We start from the raw sequence: 12,177 nt of genomic DNA on the forward strand, positions 1-12,177 counted from the left end.
CCAATCACAGGGTCTTATCCCTCACTGGCTCCAGTACGAAATACTACGGCTACTACGACCAACGCCCGCATCTCGTGGTCGTGCGGTAGCGTTCTCGCTTCCCACGCCCGGGTTCCTGGGTTCGATTCCCGGCGGGGGTCAGGGATTTTCTCTGCCTCGTGATGGCTGGATGTTGTGTGTTGTCCTTAGGTTAGTTAGGTTTAAGTAGTTCTAAGTTATAGGGGACTAATGACCATAGATGTTAAGTCACATGGTGCTCAGAGCCATTTGAACTACGACCAACGTCATTGGAGAATCACACACACCAAACATTTACCTAGGCACCATTGACTGTACATGACTATGAATGGACACCAAGATCAAGCAGTTGACTGTCCACTGCAAAGCATGTGGGGACCATCAGTCTCCTCCTTCGCAGCAATTCTTTGAATTTACACGACCAGGTGGCTCTTGGCAACGACTACATGTTGATTGTGTTGAACCTTATTGAAACTGTAGTTGACTAGTCATTATTTATGCATTCAGCAAATTTCCACACGTCGTTTCCATGCAGTTCATGGCGACTGCCAGTACAATGAGAGCCCTTTGCTCTGAGTTTTGCATCGAAGAAGCACCTGTGGCCATTGCATCAGATAATGGTTCTCACTTTACGTCACGAGACTTTCGGCATTTCTGACAAGTTATTGGTATTCAGAATGTGACGAGGAATTCCGCCTTATGCAAGACACCAGTTTCGTTTTGTTTTACCCAGACATGTTGCAGCACATTTCTGTGCTCTCTTCAGTGGGTTATTTTTTATTTTCTTCCTGTGAAATTATTGTTAGATATTAACATCTAGCGAAACTTTTGGGACATAACATTTACAATTGTGGATGAATAATTGTTGTAAAATACTATGTATCATTTGTTCATAGTTCACAGTTGAGATATGTATTAACGACCTGATGCACTCTGTGTTCTTTATAACATTATGTCTAAAGTTCTAGTGATAGCTTAATTGGTAAAAGAGTTGATGCAGGCATTCGTTTACATACCTTACATGATGCTATTGCACATTTATGTTGGTAGCTATTCTGCTACACAATCTACAACTCCTGATCTGCAAACAGCAAAAGTTAATTCTTACTTTTCTGTCTACTATGCATTTACAAAAGCAAACGAGTATATATGATGTTTTCTTGTGTCTAACGTACGGCTTTGATGTTGTAGTGCGTTCTCGTATGTTGTTGGCGAGGGGAACAGGCTGATTTCGTGAACTATGCTCGCTTGACACTGCACTTTCTCCGATTTATCAAAACATAGGCACAGTTTTCATCGCCGTTACGTGTTGTTGTGGCTGTGTAGTACTCATTTGTTTCGTAGCATGTCTGACTTGGCGTTTGTGGTGTTTGGTTTGTGTGAGTATGCATGCGCGCGCGCGCGCGCGTGTGTGTGTATGTGTGTGTGTGTGTGTGTGTGTGTGTGTTCAGGACTGGGGCAGAGTGGGCAGAGAGAGAGAGAGAGAGAGAGAGAGAGATAGAGAGAGAGAGGAGGGGGGGTGGAGGGAGAGAGAGAATGAATTTTTTTCTTTCCCTTAAGTAGTTTTGGTGTGGATGTTATTTGTATGATTCTTCAATTGTGGCTCACTCTCAACATTCGCCGACCAGCTGATAGCACACAGTCACCTGCCAACGAACACTGACGTACACGTCCTTAAAACTAGTGGCAGTTTATATCAAAAATTGACTGTAGAAGAAAACTATCACATCCAAAAATCAACAGCGCAAGGAAAGAAAGTACTAAATGAATACACATCACTGTGCAATAAGACTCTTTTTGCCACAATTGAAGAACAATACAAATAACACACACACTAAAACTACTAAAATGGTTCAAATGGCTCCGAGCAGTATGGGACTTGACATCTGAGGTCATCAATCCCCTAGAACTTAGAACTACTTAAACCTAACTAACCTAAGGAAATCACTCACATCCATGCCCGAGGCAGGATTCGAACCTGCGACCGTAGCAGTCGCGCGGTTCCATATTGAAGCGCCTAGAACCGCTCGGCCACACCGGCCGGCCAAAACTACTACTAAAGGAAAGCTTTCTCTCTCTCCCTCTCTCTCCCTCTCCCTCTCTCTCTGTCTCTTTCTCTGCCCCAGTCCTGAACACACGCACACACACTCACACAAATCAAACACGACAAACGCCAAATAAACTTCAAACTCGCGAACCTCACCCAGCCAAAGACGCAATGAAACAAATGAATACTACACAGACACAACAAGACGTAATGGCGACGAAAATACTGCCTATATTTTGAAAAATCGCAAAAATTGCAGTGTCAAGCGAGCAGAGGTAACGAAATCGGCCTGTTCACCTCGCCAACAACATATGAGAACGCACTAACACATCAAAGCCGTAAGTTACACACAAAAAACATGAGATATACTCATTTCTCTTTGTAAATGCATAACAAACAGAAAAATAAGAATTACGTTTTGCTGTTTCCAGATGAGAAATTGTATATGGTGTAGCAGAATAGCTACTAACATAAATGTCCAATTTCATCACCTAAGACACGTAAAGTAATCCCTACATCCACTCTTTTGCCAATTAAGCTTTAACTAGAACTTTAGATATAATGTTGTAAACAACACAGTGCATCAGGTCGTTAATACGAACAAATGATGTATAGTATTTTACAACAATTATTCATTCACAGTCATAAGTATTATGTACCAAAAGTTTCGCTAAATCTTAATATGTAAGAACAATTTTACAGTAAGAAAATAAAACATAACCCACAGAACATAGCACAAACAGTGCTGAAACATGTCTGGGTAAAACAAAACTAAGAAGGTGTCTTGCATAAGGAGGAATTCCTCGTGCGGTACTAATTCGAGTTTCGAAAGGTGCCACGGTCGAAAAGGAAACCGAAGCCCGAAGGCGAACGCTAGGAGGTAACCGGCAGCAAAGATACAGGTGTTTCCAGCGTCGCGAAGACCATCATCACCAGGTGGGCTCCTGCGAAGGACAGCCGGTGCTCCGGGAAGCATGCGGCGGTAGCAATCACTGCGGTCGCGGGGTCCTTGGCCCCCGGGACGGCGCTACGGCAGGCCCCGTCCGTGTTTTGACTGCCATGCGGCCGGAACAGCTCCGACGTCTGCATTTCTGGCTCCGTTGCACTCTGGATCTACGGGACGCCACAACAAGGAGACGGCACGACCGTGGTTACGGGGATTTGTCCGCAGTTTTGTGTGGTGAAAGAGGACCCCTAACGCCCCAAGTGGTTAAAATATTAGGACGCACTACTCGGAAAATCCCTAGAAAAATCGATCCAAAGTTTCTTAGGTGCCGTATGAGTATAAAATGTTAGTACATTGCAGAGCCGCCGTTTGGCCTACATGGTTAGCCTTCGGACTCTTATGCCAGAAGTTACGGGTTCGATTCCTCCTCCAGCACATTTTGTTTTCTTCTGTTGCTTGCAAATTGGCAGCGCACTGTTACAGGAGAATTGTGAAATTTATTCCCGGGAAGATTGTATAAAAATTCATTCTATAATTCACCAACAATTATCGTCACCAATATTCCGAGACATGATTCAATGTTCCTGGTTTGCCTGAAAATTATCAGAAACTCAAAACATTTTCGTAAATTATAACGTGACATGTTTTTGTACAGATTTATTGGAAACGTCCTGTGATTGTAAAAAAAATCCGCTTTCATATGTTGACGTCGCAAAAACTATTTCTTTTACGATAATTACCACTGCGGTTCTCGTTTAAAATTATTTTATGTATAAAATGTAAGTTTGCGAAACTTTCTGAATAATTGGTGGAATAACAAAAGAAAATGAAACAGGAGGAAAAAAAGTGCCGGAAGAGGAATCGAACCCGAGACTTCTGGCGTAAGAGTCCGAGCCTTAAACATCTAGGCCAGCCGGCACCTCGGCAATGCACTAACATTTTGTACTCATACGGCACCTAAGAAACTTTGGATCGATTTTTCCCGGGATTTTCCGGGTAATGCGTCCTAATATTTTAACCACGTGAGGTGTTAGGGGTCCTCCTTCACCACACAAAATTTCAAACAAATCTCCGACCCCACTGTCGTGCCGTCTCCTTGTAAGTGTAAGACAGACGATTGCGGAATTCCATGAAGCCTAAAGAAAATTCCAACTGAAGACGCTTAGAGAATATTACTCACATATCAATTAGGTATAGACACGTTGTGATTCTCTGAACGGCTCATACCACACATCAAGCCACGCAGTACCAAGGGGAGGGCGTTACTTTATGCGCACCATTTTTAAATATTATAATTCACATGATTAATTTATATTTCAAAGTTTTGAAAAAATCGCGTTATCTATCAGACTGCATAAATGCTTTAAACTTTTTAGTTAAACTTAATCCAAAAATTTAAGTCTTGTTTAATATTTCCAGGTTGAGGACCTTACATACACATAATGTTTTATAAGTCAAAGACAGCAAGACCTAAATAAATTTGCACTTTTTAAATTTTTTAATTTTTTATTTATTAATTTTTTTTCGTGCGTCGTTGATTGAGGCAACGGCCTTGCTGCAGTGGCTACACCGGTTCCCGTGAGATCACCGAAGTTAAGCACTGTGCCCGTCCTATGCGCATCCTCCTCGGAGGATGACACGGCGGTCCGATGGTCCCGGTGGGCCACTTGTGGCCTGTAGGCTTGGTCGTACATTGAGGTGCAAAAAACGAATGGGATAGGGATATGCAAATATACACGTGGCGGTACGATCGCGAACAAAAGATATAAAATGACAGTGCGTTGGCGGAGCTGTTATTTGAACTCTGGTGATTCACGTGACAAGGTCTCCGACGTGATTCTGGCCGCACGAGAGGAATTAACAGAGGTTGAACATGGAATGGTAATCGCAGCTGTTTGCTAAACTCCCTACAGCTAAGTGCTGGAATGCATTATTTAAGTACGGATCTGCTGAATTATGACATGACACAACTCATCATAAATATTCCGTTCCTTTGTATCTCAGTCCTTGTCTTGAATGGAACGTCAGACACGCTGTGGGTGAAGTGGGTACTCGTGAAGTACTTGCTATCTTTACGCTCAAGATATGATGGGAATATTTGATCTTTAATGATATACACTCCTGGAAATTGAAATAAGAACACCGTGAATTCATTGTCCCAGGAAGGGGAAACTTTATTGACACATTCCTGGGGTCAGATACATCACATGATCACACTGACAGAACCACAGGCACATAGACACAGGCAACAGAACATGCACAATGTCGACACTAGTACAGTGTATATCCACCTTTCGCAGCAATGCAGACTGCTATTCTCCCATGGAGACGATCATAGAGATGCTGGATGTAGTCCTGTGGATCGGCTTGCCATGCCATTTCCACCTGGCGCCTCAGTTGGACCAGCGTTCGTGCTGGACGTGCAGACCGCGTGAGACGACGCTTCATCCAGTCCCAAACATGCTCAATGGGGGACAGATCCGGAGATCTTACTGGCCAGGGTAGTTGACTTTCACCTTCTAGAGCACGTTGGGTGGCACGGGATACATGCGGACGTGCATTGTCCTGTTGGAACAGCAAGTTCCGTTGCCGGTCTAGGAATGGTAGAACGATGGGTTCGATGACGGTTTGGATGTACCGTGCACTATTCAGTGTCCCCTCGACGATCACCAGAGGTGTACGGCCAGTGTAGGAGATCGCTCCCCACACCATGATGCTGGGTGTTGGCCCTGTGTGCCTCGGTCGTATGCAGTCCTGATTGTGGCGCTCACCTGCACGGCGCCAAACACACATACGACCATCATTGGCACCAAGGCAGAAGCGACTCTCATCGCTGAAGACGACACGTCTCCATTCGTCCCTCCATTGACGCCTGTCGCGACACCACTGGAGGCGGGTTGCACGATGTTGGGGCGTGAGCGGAAGACGGCCTAACGGTGTGCGGGACCGTAGCCCAGCTTCAAAGAGACGGTTGCGAATGGTCCTCGCCGATACCCCAGGAGCAACAGTGTCCCTGATTTGCTGGCAAGTGGCGGTGCGGTCCCCTACGGCACTGCGTAGGATCCTACGGTCTTGGCGTGCATCCGTGCGTCGCTGCGGTCCGGTCCCAGGTCGACGGGCACGTGCACCTTCCGCCGACCACTGGCGACAACATCGATGTACTGTGGAGACCTCACGCCCCACGTGTTGAGCAATTCGGCGGTACGTCCACCCGGCCTCCCGCATGCCCACTATACGCCCTCGCTCAAAGTCCGTCAACTGCACATACGGTTCACGTTCACGCTGTCGCGGCATGCTACCAGTGCGATGGAGCTCCGTATGCCACGGCAAACTGGCTGACACTGACGGCGGCGGTGCACAAATGCTGCGCAGCTAGCGCCATTCGACGGCCAACACCGCGGTTCCTGGTGTGTCCGCTGTGCCGTGCGTGTGATCATTGCTTGTACAGCCCTCTCGCAGTGTCCGGAGCAAGTATGGTGGGTCTGACACACCGGTGTCAATGTGTTCTTTTTTCCATTTCCAGGAGTGTAATTCAGTGAGAGTATCCTCTCGTTCTCCCCCTCATTCCTTTTTAAGGAGACGGAAGCTTGCGCTTGAATGTGGTGGAGACAAATGGTTCAAATGGCTCTGAGCACTATGGGACTCAACTGCTGTGGTTATTAGTCCCCTAGAACTTAGAACTACTTAAACCTAACTAACCTAAGGACATCACACACATCCATGCCCGAGGCAGGATTCGAACCTGCGACCGTAGCAGTCGCACGGTTCCGGACTGCGCGCCTAGAACCGCGAGACCACCGCGGCCGGCATGGTGGAGACACTTAACATTTATAATGTCATCTCTCTTGGACGCCTATGTGCTACTTACGACAATTTTGTAAGGCCTGCGTGTTATAGGTAACTATTAATATCGGCATTGATTGCCTTGATGTTTTAACCTGTATGTGTCCCAAGGTATGCAACTAAATTTATATGTATACACGTTATATAAGTGGAATCCAAGTCGCCGGCCGGCGTGGCTGAGCGGTTCTAGGTGCTACAGTCTGGAACCGCGTGACCACTTCGGTCGCAGGTTCGAATCCTGCCACGGGCATGGATGTGTGTGACGTCCGTAGGTTCGTTAGGTTTAAGTAGTTGTAGGGGACAGATGACCTCAGAAGTTAAATCCCATACTGCTCAGAGCCATTTGAACAATTTTTGAATCCAAGTCCACTTCTATAGTGTTTTCTGTTCTCCCTAGATCCGATGATGGTGGCTTTAGAAACGGGTAATCATGGAATAAAAAGTATTGATGCGATCTTGGCTACGAGTTTATCATTTTACGTTCCTTTTTAAGTCCTGCATTCGCTCTCGTGAAGGGAGAGAAAGTTGCAGATGAGAGAGAGCTTGTGCTCTCTTTACAGACAGTTTCGGTTGTACTGTTTGGACTCCATCCTTTTGTGAACGGGAAATTTTCAATTTAGGTACTTTGTATTGATCTTTTCTGATTTTGATTTTGAATCTGAAATACAGCTCAGTAACGACGGTAATATGGCACTATTCATTCCCTTTCAGTCGTTCTGGCTGGCTGTTGTAGTATTTGTCCTTTTCATCCACATGTCCCGAATACATTGGGAATGTCGTAGTGGACCCCAGCTGGGAATGAGTATGAGGGGACTTGCAGTTCCATCATTCACTTGATTGTGTTAACTCGGAAGCACACGAATATTTTTACGTTGTAACAGAATTCCGAAATGTGTGCCACTATTTCTACTCATAGTCGCTTCTGCGCGGGCAACTACGTGTATTTGTGTGTGTGTGTGTGTGTGTGTGTGTGTGCGTGTGTGTGTGTGTGTGTGTGTCTGTGTGGTTGTGTGTGTGTGTGTGTGTGTGTGTGTGTGTGGGTGGGTGGGTGTGGGTGGGTATGCGCAAAAGTGCGAAATCGTTGAGGAGGCGGCTAATCGTGCTGAATAACGACACAGTTGAGATTTCACAACTCTGGCTTTGGGATAGTGTTGTACAATAACGATAGGGTACGTATGAAAAACTGATATTTCCTGGTAGGTGTTTCTCTCTAGTGATCGATTTTAGAATCACACTAACCACTACACACTAGTGACCACTATATAAGGTTTCTGGTATTTTGAACCGTTTTTGTTGCTGTCAGACATGAGGTTTTGTTCCATGCAGCATTTGTAAACATTTCGAGTGTTACACCTTTAAGTGCTGTATACGATATTAAAACTATTTGGAAGTCATTGTTATTTCTGCAGTTACGGAATTATGTAGTATGTAAAATACTAAGTATTTCATTCTTAGAACTAATTTTGCCTGACTTGTCCCATGTAAATTTGTGTGAGTCTGTAAAAGCTTCCATTTGCAGATGTATTTAACTTATAACTGGTTTTTGATAAAACTTCTACTTAATCTGATTTAACTTCATTATTGCTGGTGTATATTGCAGTAATAATGTAAAAGATGGTCTATTAAGCTCAGAACTGACAAGAATCTCTCGATTGCAAGAAATTTTACTTTCAGTACTATACTAGTTCCTAGGTACATGACCGTATTGAACCTGTAACACGACAACACAATGACTAATGAAAGAAATTTTCGCACTATTTATGTTGCAATTTTGGGCAATGAAGTCATTTTTTATGTGATATATTTTGATACTGTTTCGTAAATATTTTCTTATTAATTCTTCTTATTCTTCTTCTTTTGCTTGTGCCTTTTTCCCGCAGGTACGCAGGGTCGGCACGGTTAATCGGATTTGGCAATGTTAGCTTCAGGAGTGGCCGGATGCCCTTCCTGCAGCCACTCCGAAACCCCCCCCCCCTCTCCCCCCCTCCCCCCTCCCTCCCTCCACCGGGACGGAATTAGTGCACCCCAAATGTCTGCGACTAATGTAATCCATGGAATGGTGCGAAAGTGTCCAGATGTCTGCATGCCATGTAACTGAGGCGGGACGTGGGGACCAGCCCGGTATTCATCTAGGGGGATGTGGAAAACCGCCTAAAAACACATCCAGGCTGGCCGGCACACCGCCCGTCCTCGTTAATCCGCCGGGCGGATTCGATTCGGGGCCGGCGCTCCTACCCGAGTCCAGGAAGCAGCGCATTAGCGCTCGCGGCTAACGTGGCGCGTTTTCTTATGAATGAATATGATTATATAATTTAAATGCAGTATCTAAAAACGAATTATGTAATAACATGTAGCAAACCCGCCGGCATAGAGATGGCGATCTGCTACTGTGAAGAGTCAAAGAGTGTATTTCAAATAGTGAACATTGTCGCTGGGCGCGATTTCTTGGGCAGTTGTGTCTGGCACAATCTCTTGCACAGTATAGTCTGACCAGAAGCGCTCAATCGTTGTGGTTGTCAGCGGAATGTGGTGCGGCATATTGTAAGGTACCAAACTGGGAGAACAGTATGGTATGGCTACACATAATTACGGAGTTGATGGCCACAGTGCAAAAGGCATGAAGAGGAAGTAATATGGAAGAAGAGAGCTATGGCACAAAACTGTTTATTTCAAGGCGACGATAAGAAGAGCCTGTTGCCATGCATTGTCGGCAGCCATTCAATGAAGTAAGACCAGATCAGCTTTAATAATTAGAAGTGTATTAAGGCTGGCCAGCTTAGTAGTTTCATTTTGTGAATAATTACCAACTTAATTTTAACGTTGTGTTACAAGTTCTTAAACATGAACAGTCACCAGGTAGGGTCCTATCCTGTCATCATAATCATCAGCCAATTCAATCATTAAATGATGTGGCCTCTTCAGGTAGGCTCTCAGCAGTCTTCTCCAAGTGAGACGGTCTTGGGAAGTTCTCTGCCAGGTGTTACCAGCGATCTTCTTGACGTCTTTGTCCCATCTGTCTGGTGGTCTTCCTCTAGGCCTCCGGTGCTCTCTCGGACTCCACTACAGTACTAGCTTCGTCCATCTGTTTTCATTTCTTCTTGCGACGTGGCCAGCCCACTGCCATTTCAAGGAACCTACTAAGATGTCATTAACCTTCGTCACAGACCGGATGTCATCTACCTTTTTCCTGTCCTTTTTCTGTATAGCCCAGCATTGATCTCTCCCTGACTTTCTGTGCTGCCCTAAGTTTCCTTTTGTAAATGAGTTCAGTGACCATGTCTCGCAGCCACACGTCATCACAGGAAGAATGCATTGATCAAATACTGCTTTCTTCAAATCCTGTCATTATAACTTAAAAACAGAGTGCCACTGTTTCAGATAAAAAGACTAAAATTGGCGAGCTAATTTAATTTTGTTAATTTGATTAAAAAGTGAAAGTAAAAAATAACTGAGACTGCCAGTTTAAGGTATTGAACTTCGTTAGCCAGCGAAATCTTCAGTTAAAAAAACCGGTATTAATATGCAGTGACTATGAAAAAGTAATTTCACCGAGTCTTTAAAGATTATTATAGATCACAATGTTTAATTTCTTTATGTTGTCAATAATTTATGGTCTTACATCCAAAATACGTGACAATGTTGTGCAAAAGTAAATCATTAGCTATTCAATTAAAGTTACAAGCTCTTGAGACATAAATTGCAGTTGTTTCAAAGAAAATGCCTCTTGCTTGCTGCACATCGGAATTTTTATTTTTATTTATGCACCCAGACGCGTTTCGCCTTTTTTACAAGGCATCTTGAGTGGGTGTCAGGTAACTTCTAATTCACTGCATCTAAGCAAATTGATTTTTCTCATCTGGCCACCAGGTGGACATATGAGAAAAAGCGGTTTGCTTAGATGCAGTGAATTAGAAGTTACCTGACACCCACTGTTTTCGTTGCACATCACAGTGATGTGTAAAGAAAACAGTGAACTGAAAGTGAACTGTAAGATGTCCACCTGGCGGCCAGATGACAAAAAGCCGTTTGCTTAGATGCAGTGAATTAGAAGTTTCCTGACACTCACTGAAGATGCCTTGTAAAAAAGGCGAAACGCGTCTGGGTGCATCAATATAAAAAAAATTCCGATGTGCAGCAAGCAAAAGGCATTTTCTTTGAAACAACTGCAATTTATATACAGCTGCTGCGAAAATGGCCACTACAAGAAACGTCCTAAGACATATTTTGTTTAACAGAAAACATTTAAGTACTGCAATAGTAGAAATATTAACAGTAGCGGTTATGGTACGCTGCGCGAATCTGTTTATTACGCAAATTGCGTGCCAGACAGTTAGTACTCAAATGCATAATCTTAGCGCAATTCCCTTTACTGAGTTCACGATTAGATTTGGTTCATGTCGCTGTGATTTTGAGCTCGAGTCAGTGTTGTTGAGCCCCTTCGTGCCCAAGTGTCTCTAATTTATTGTTATGTAAATACTTTTCCGAATTGGTTAATAACTATACAACGTTATTCGCTCACAGGACGAGTCAGTTATCGTTTCCTATAACAGCTGAAATGTAAACTGAGAAATGTTTAACTTCATTATCTGAAATTTTCCTATGTACCCTGCAGTTTTTATCATTTTCAAATCTTTTCCATCGTTATTGCCTAGAAGTAGTCGTTATAACTGAGTCTACTTTTTTTGTATTTACATTGTTCTTTGGAACGGACGATTTTTCCCACCAACAGGGACCGCAGGAAATATTTTTATATTTGTAAAAACATTACCTTACCGAAGCACCACTTCTTGTAATTACAGAAAAAGAATGAAGCACACATAAAGTGGATAGTACCAATTAAAAATGAAATAAGAAAATATTATAAATTCCTATCAATTTGATTGCTGATCACATAATGATATACCTACTTGCTGTCATCGAATGCTAGTTTGGTTCGTGAAAAATTCTTTCCAAATGGAAAGGACACAGCCACCCCCGGCTCCTCACTGATTTACACACTCGTGTGTTTGTTTGTTTGTGTGTACTTGTCTGTGTGTGTGCGTGTGCGTGTGTGTGTGTGTTATTACGACTTCTTGTGCCCTATAGCTTACTTCAGATACTGAACAATGTTCTGTAGTACAGCGAAATTTGATCAGTTTGTTACTATCTTCCAGTGCCTTTTCATGTAATAATTGTATTTAACGTAATTTTATAATACACTACATGGAAATACATTTGAATAATAGATTACTGGGGTATGGTGAATTTTCTTCGTTCTATACAGCACACTTGAGTCTTTCTGCCCTATTGTGCCGCTACACTTGCACATGCCCGCACTGATAGT

General features: G+C 43.7%; 1 protein-coding gene across 1 annotated transcript in view; it reads right to left on the reverse strand.

Moving 5' to 3' along the window:
• The window catches only part of LOC126281940 (gonadotropin-releasing hormone receptor-like), a 626,439-nt gene that overhangs the window by 50,601 nt on the left and 563,661 nt on the right, over positions 1 to 12,177 (reverse strand). The gene's annotated exons all lie outside the window — the stretch shown is intronic.

Source organism: Schistocerca gregaria, chromosome 7, assembly GCF_023897955.1.
Source record: "Schistocerca gregaria isolate iqSchGreg1 chromosome 7, iqSchGreg1.2, whole genome shotgun sequence".
Classification (NCBI taxonomy): Eukaryota; Metazoa; Arthropoda; class Insecta; order Orthoptera; family Acrididae; genus Schistocerca; species Schistocerca gregaria.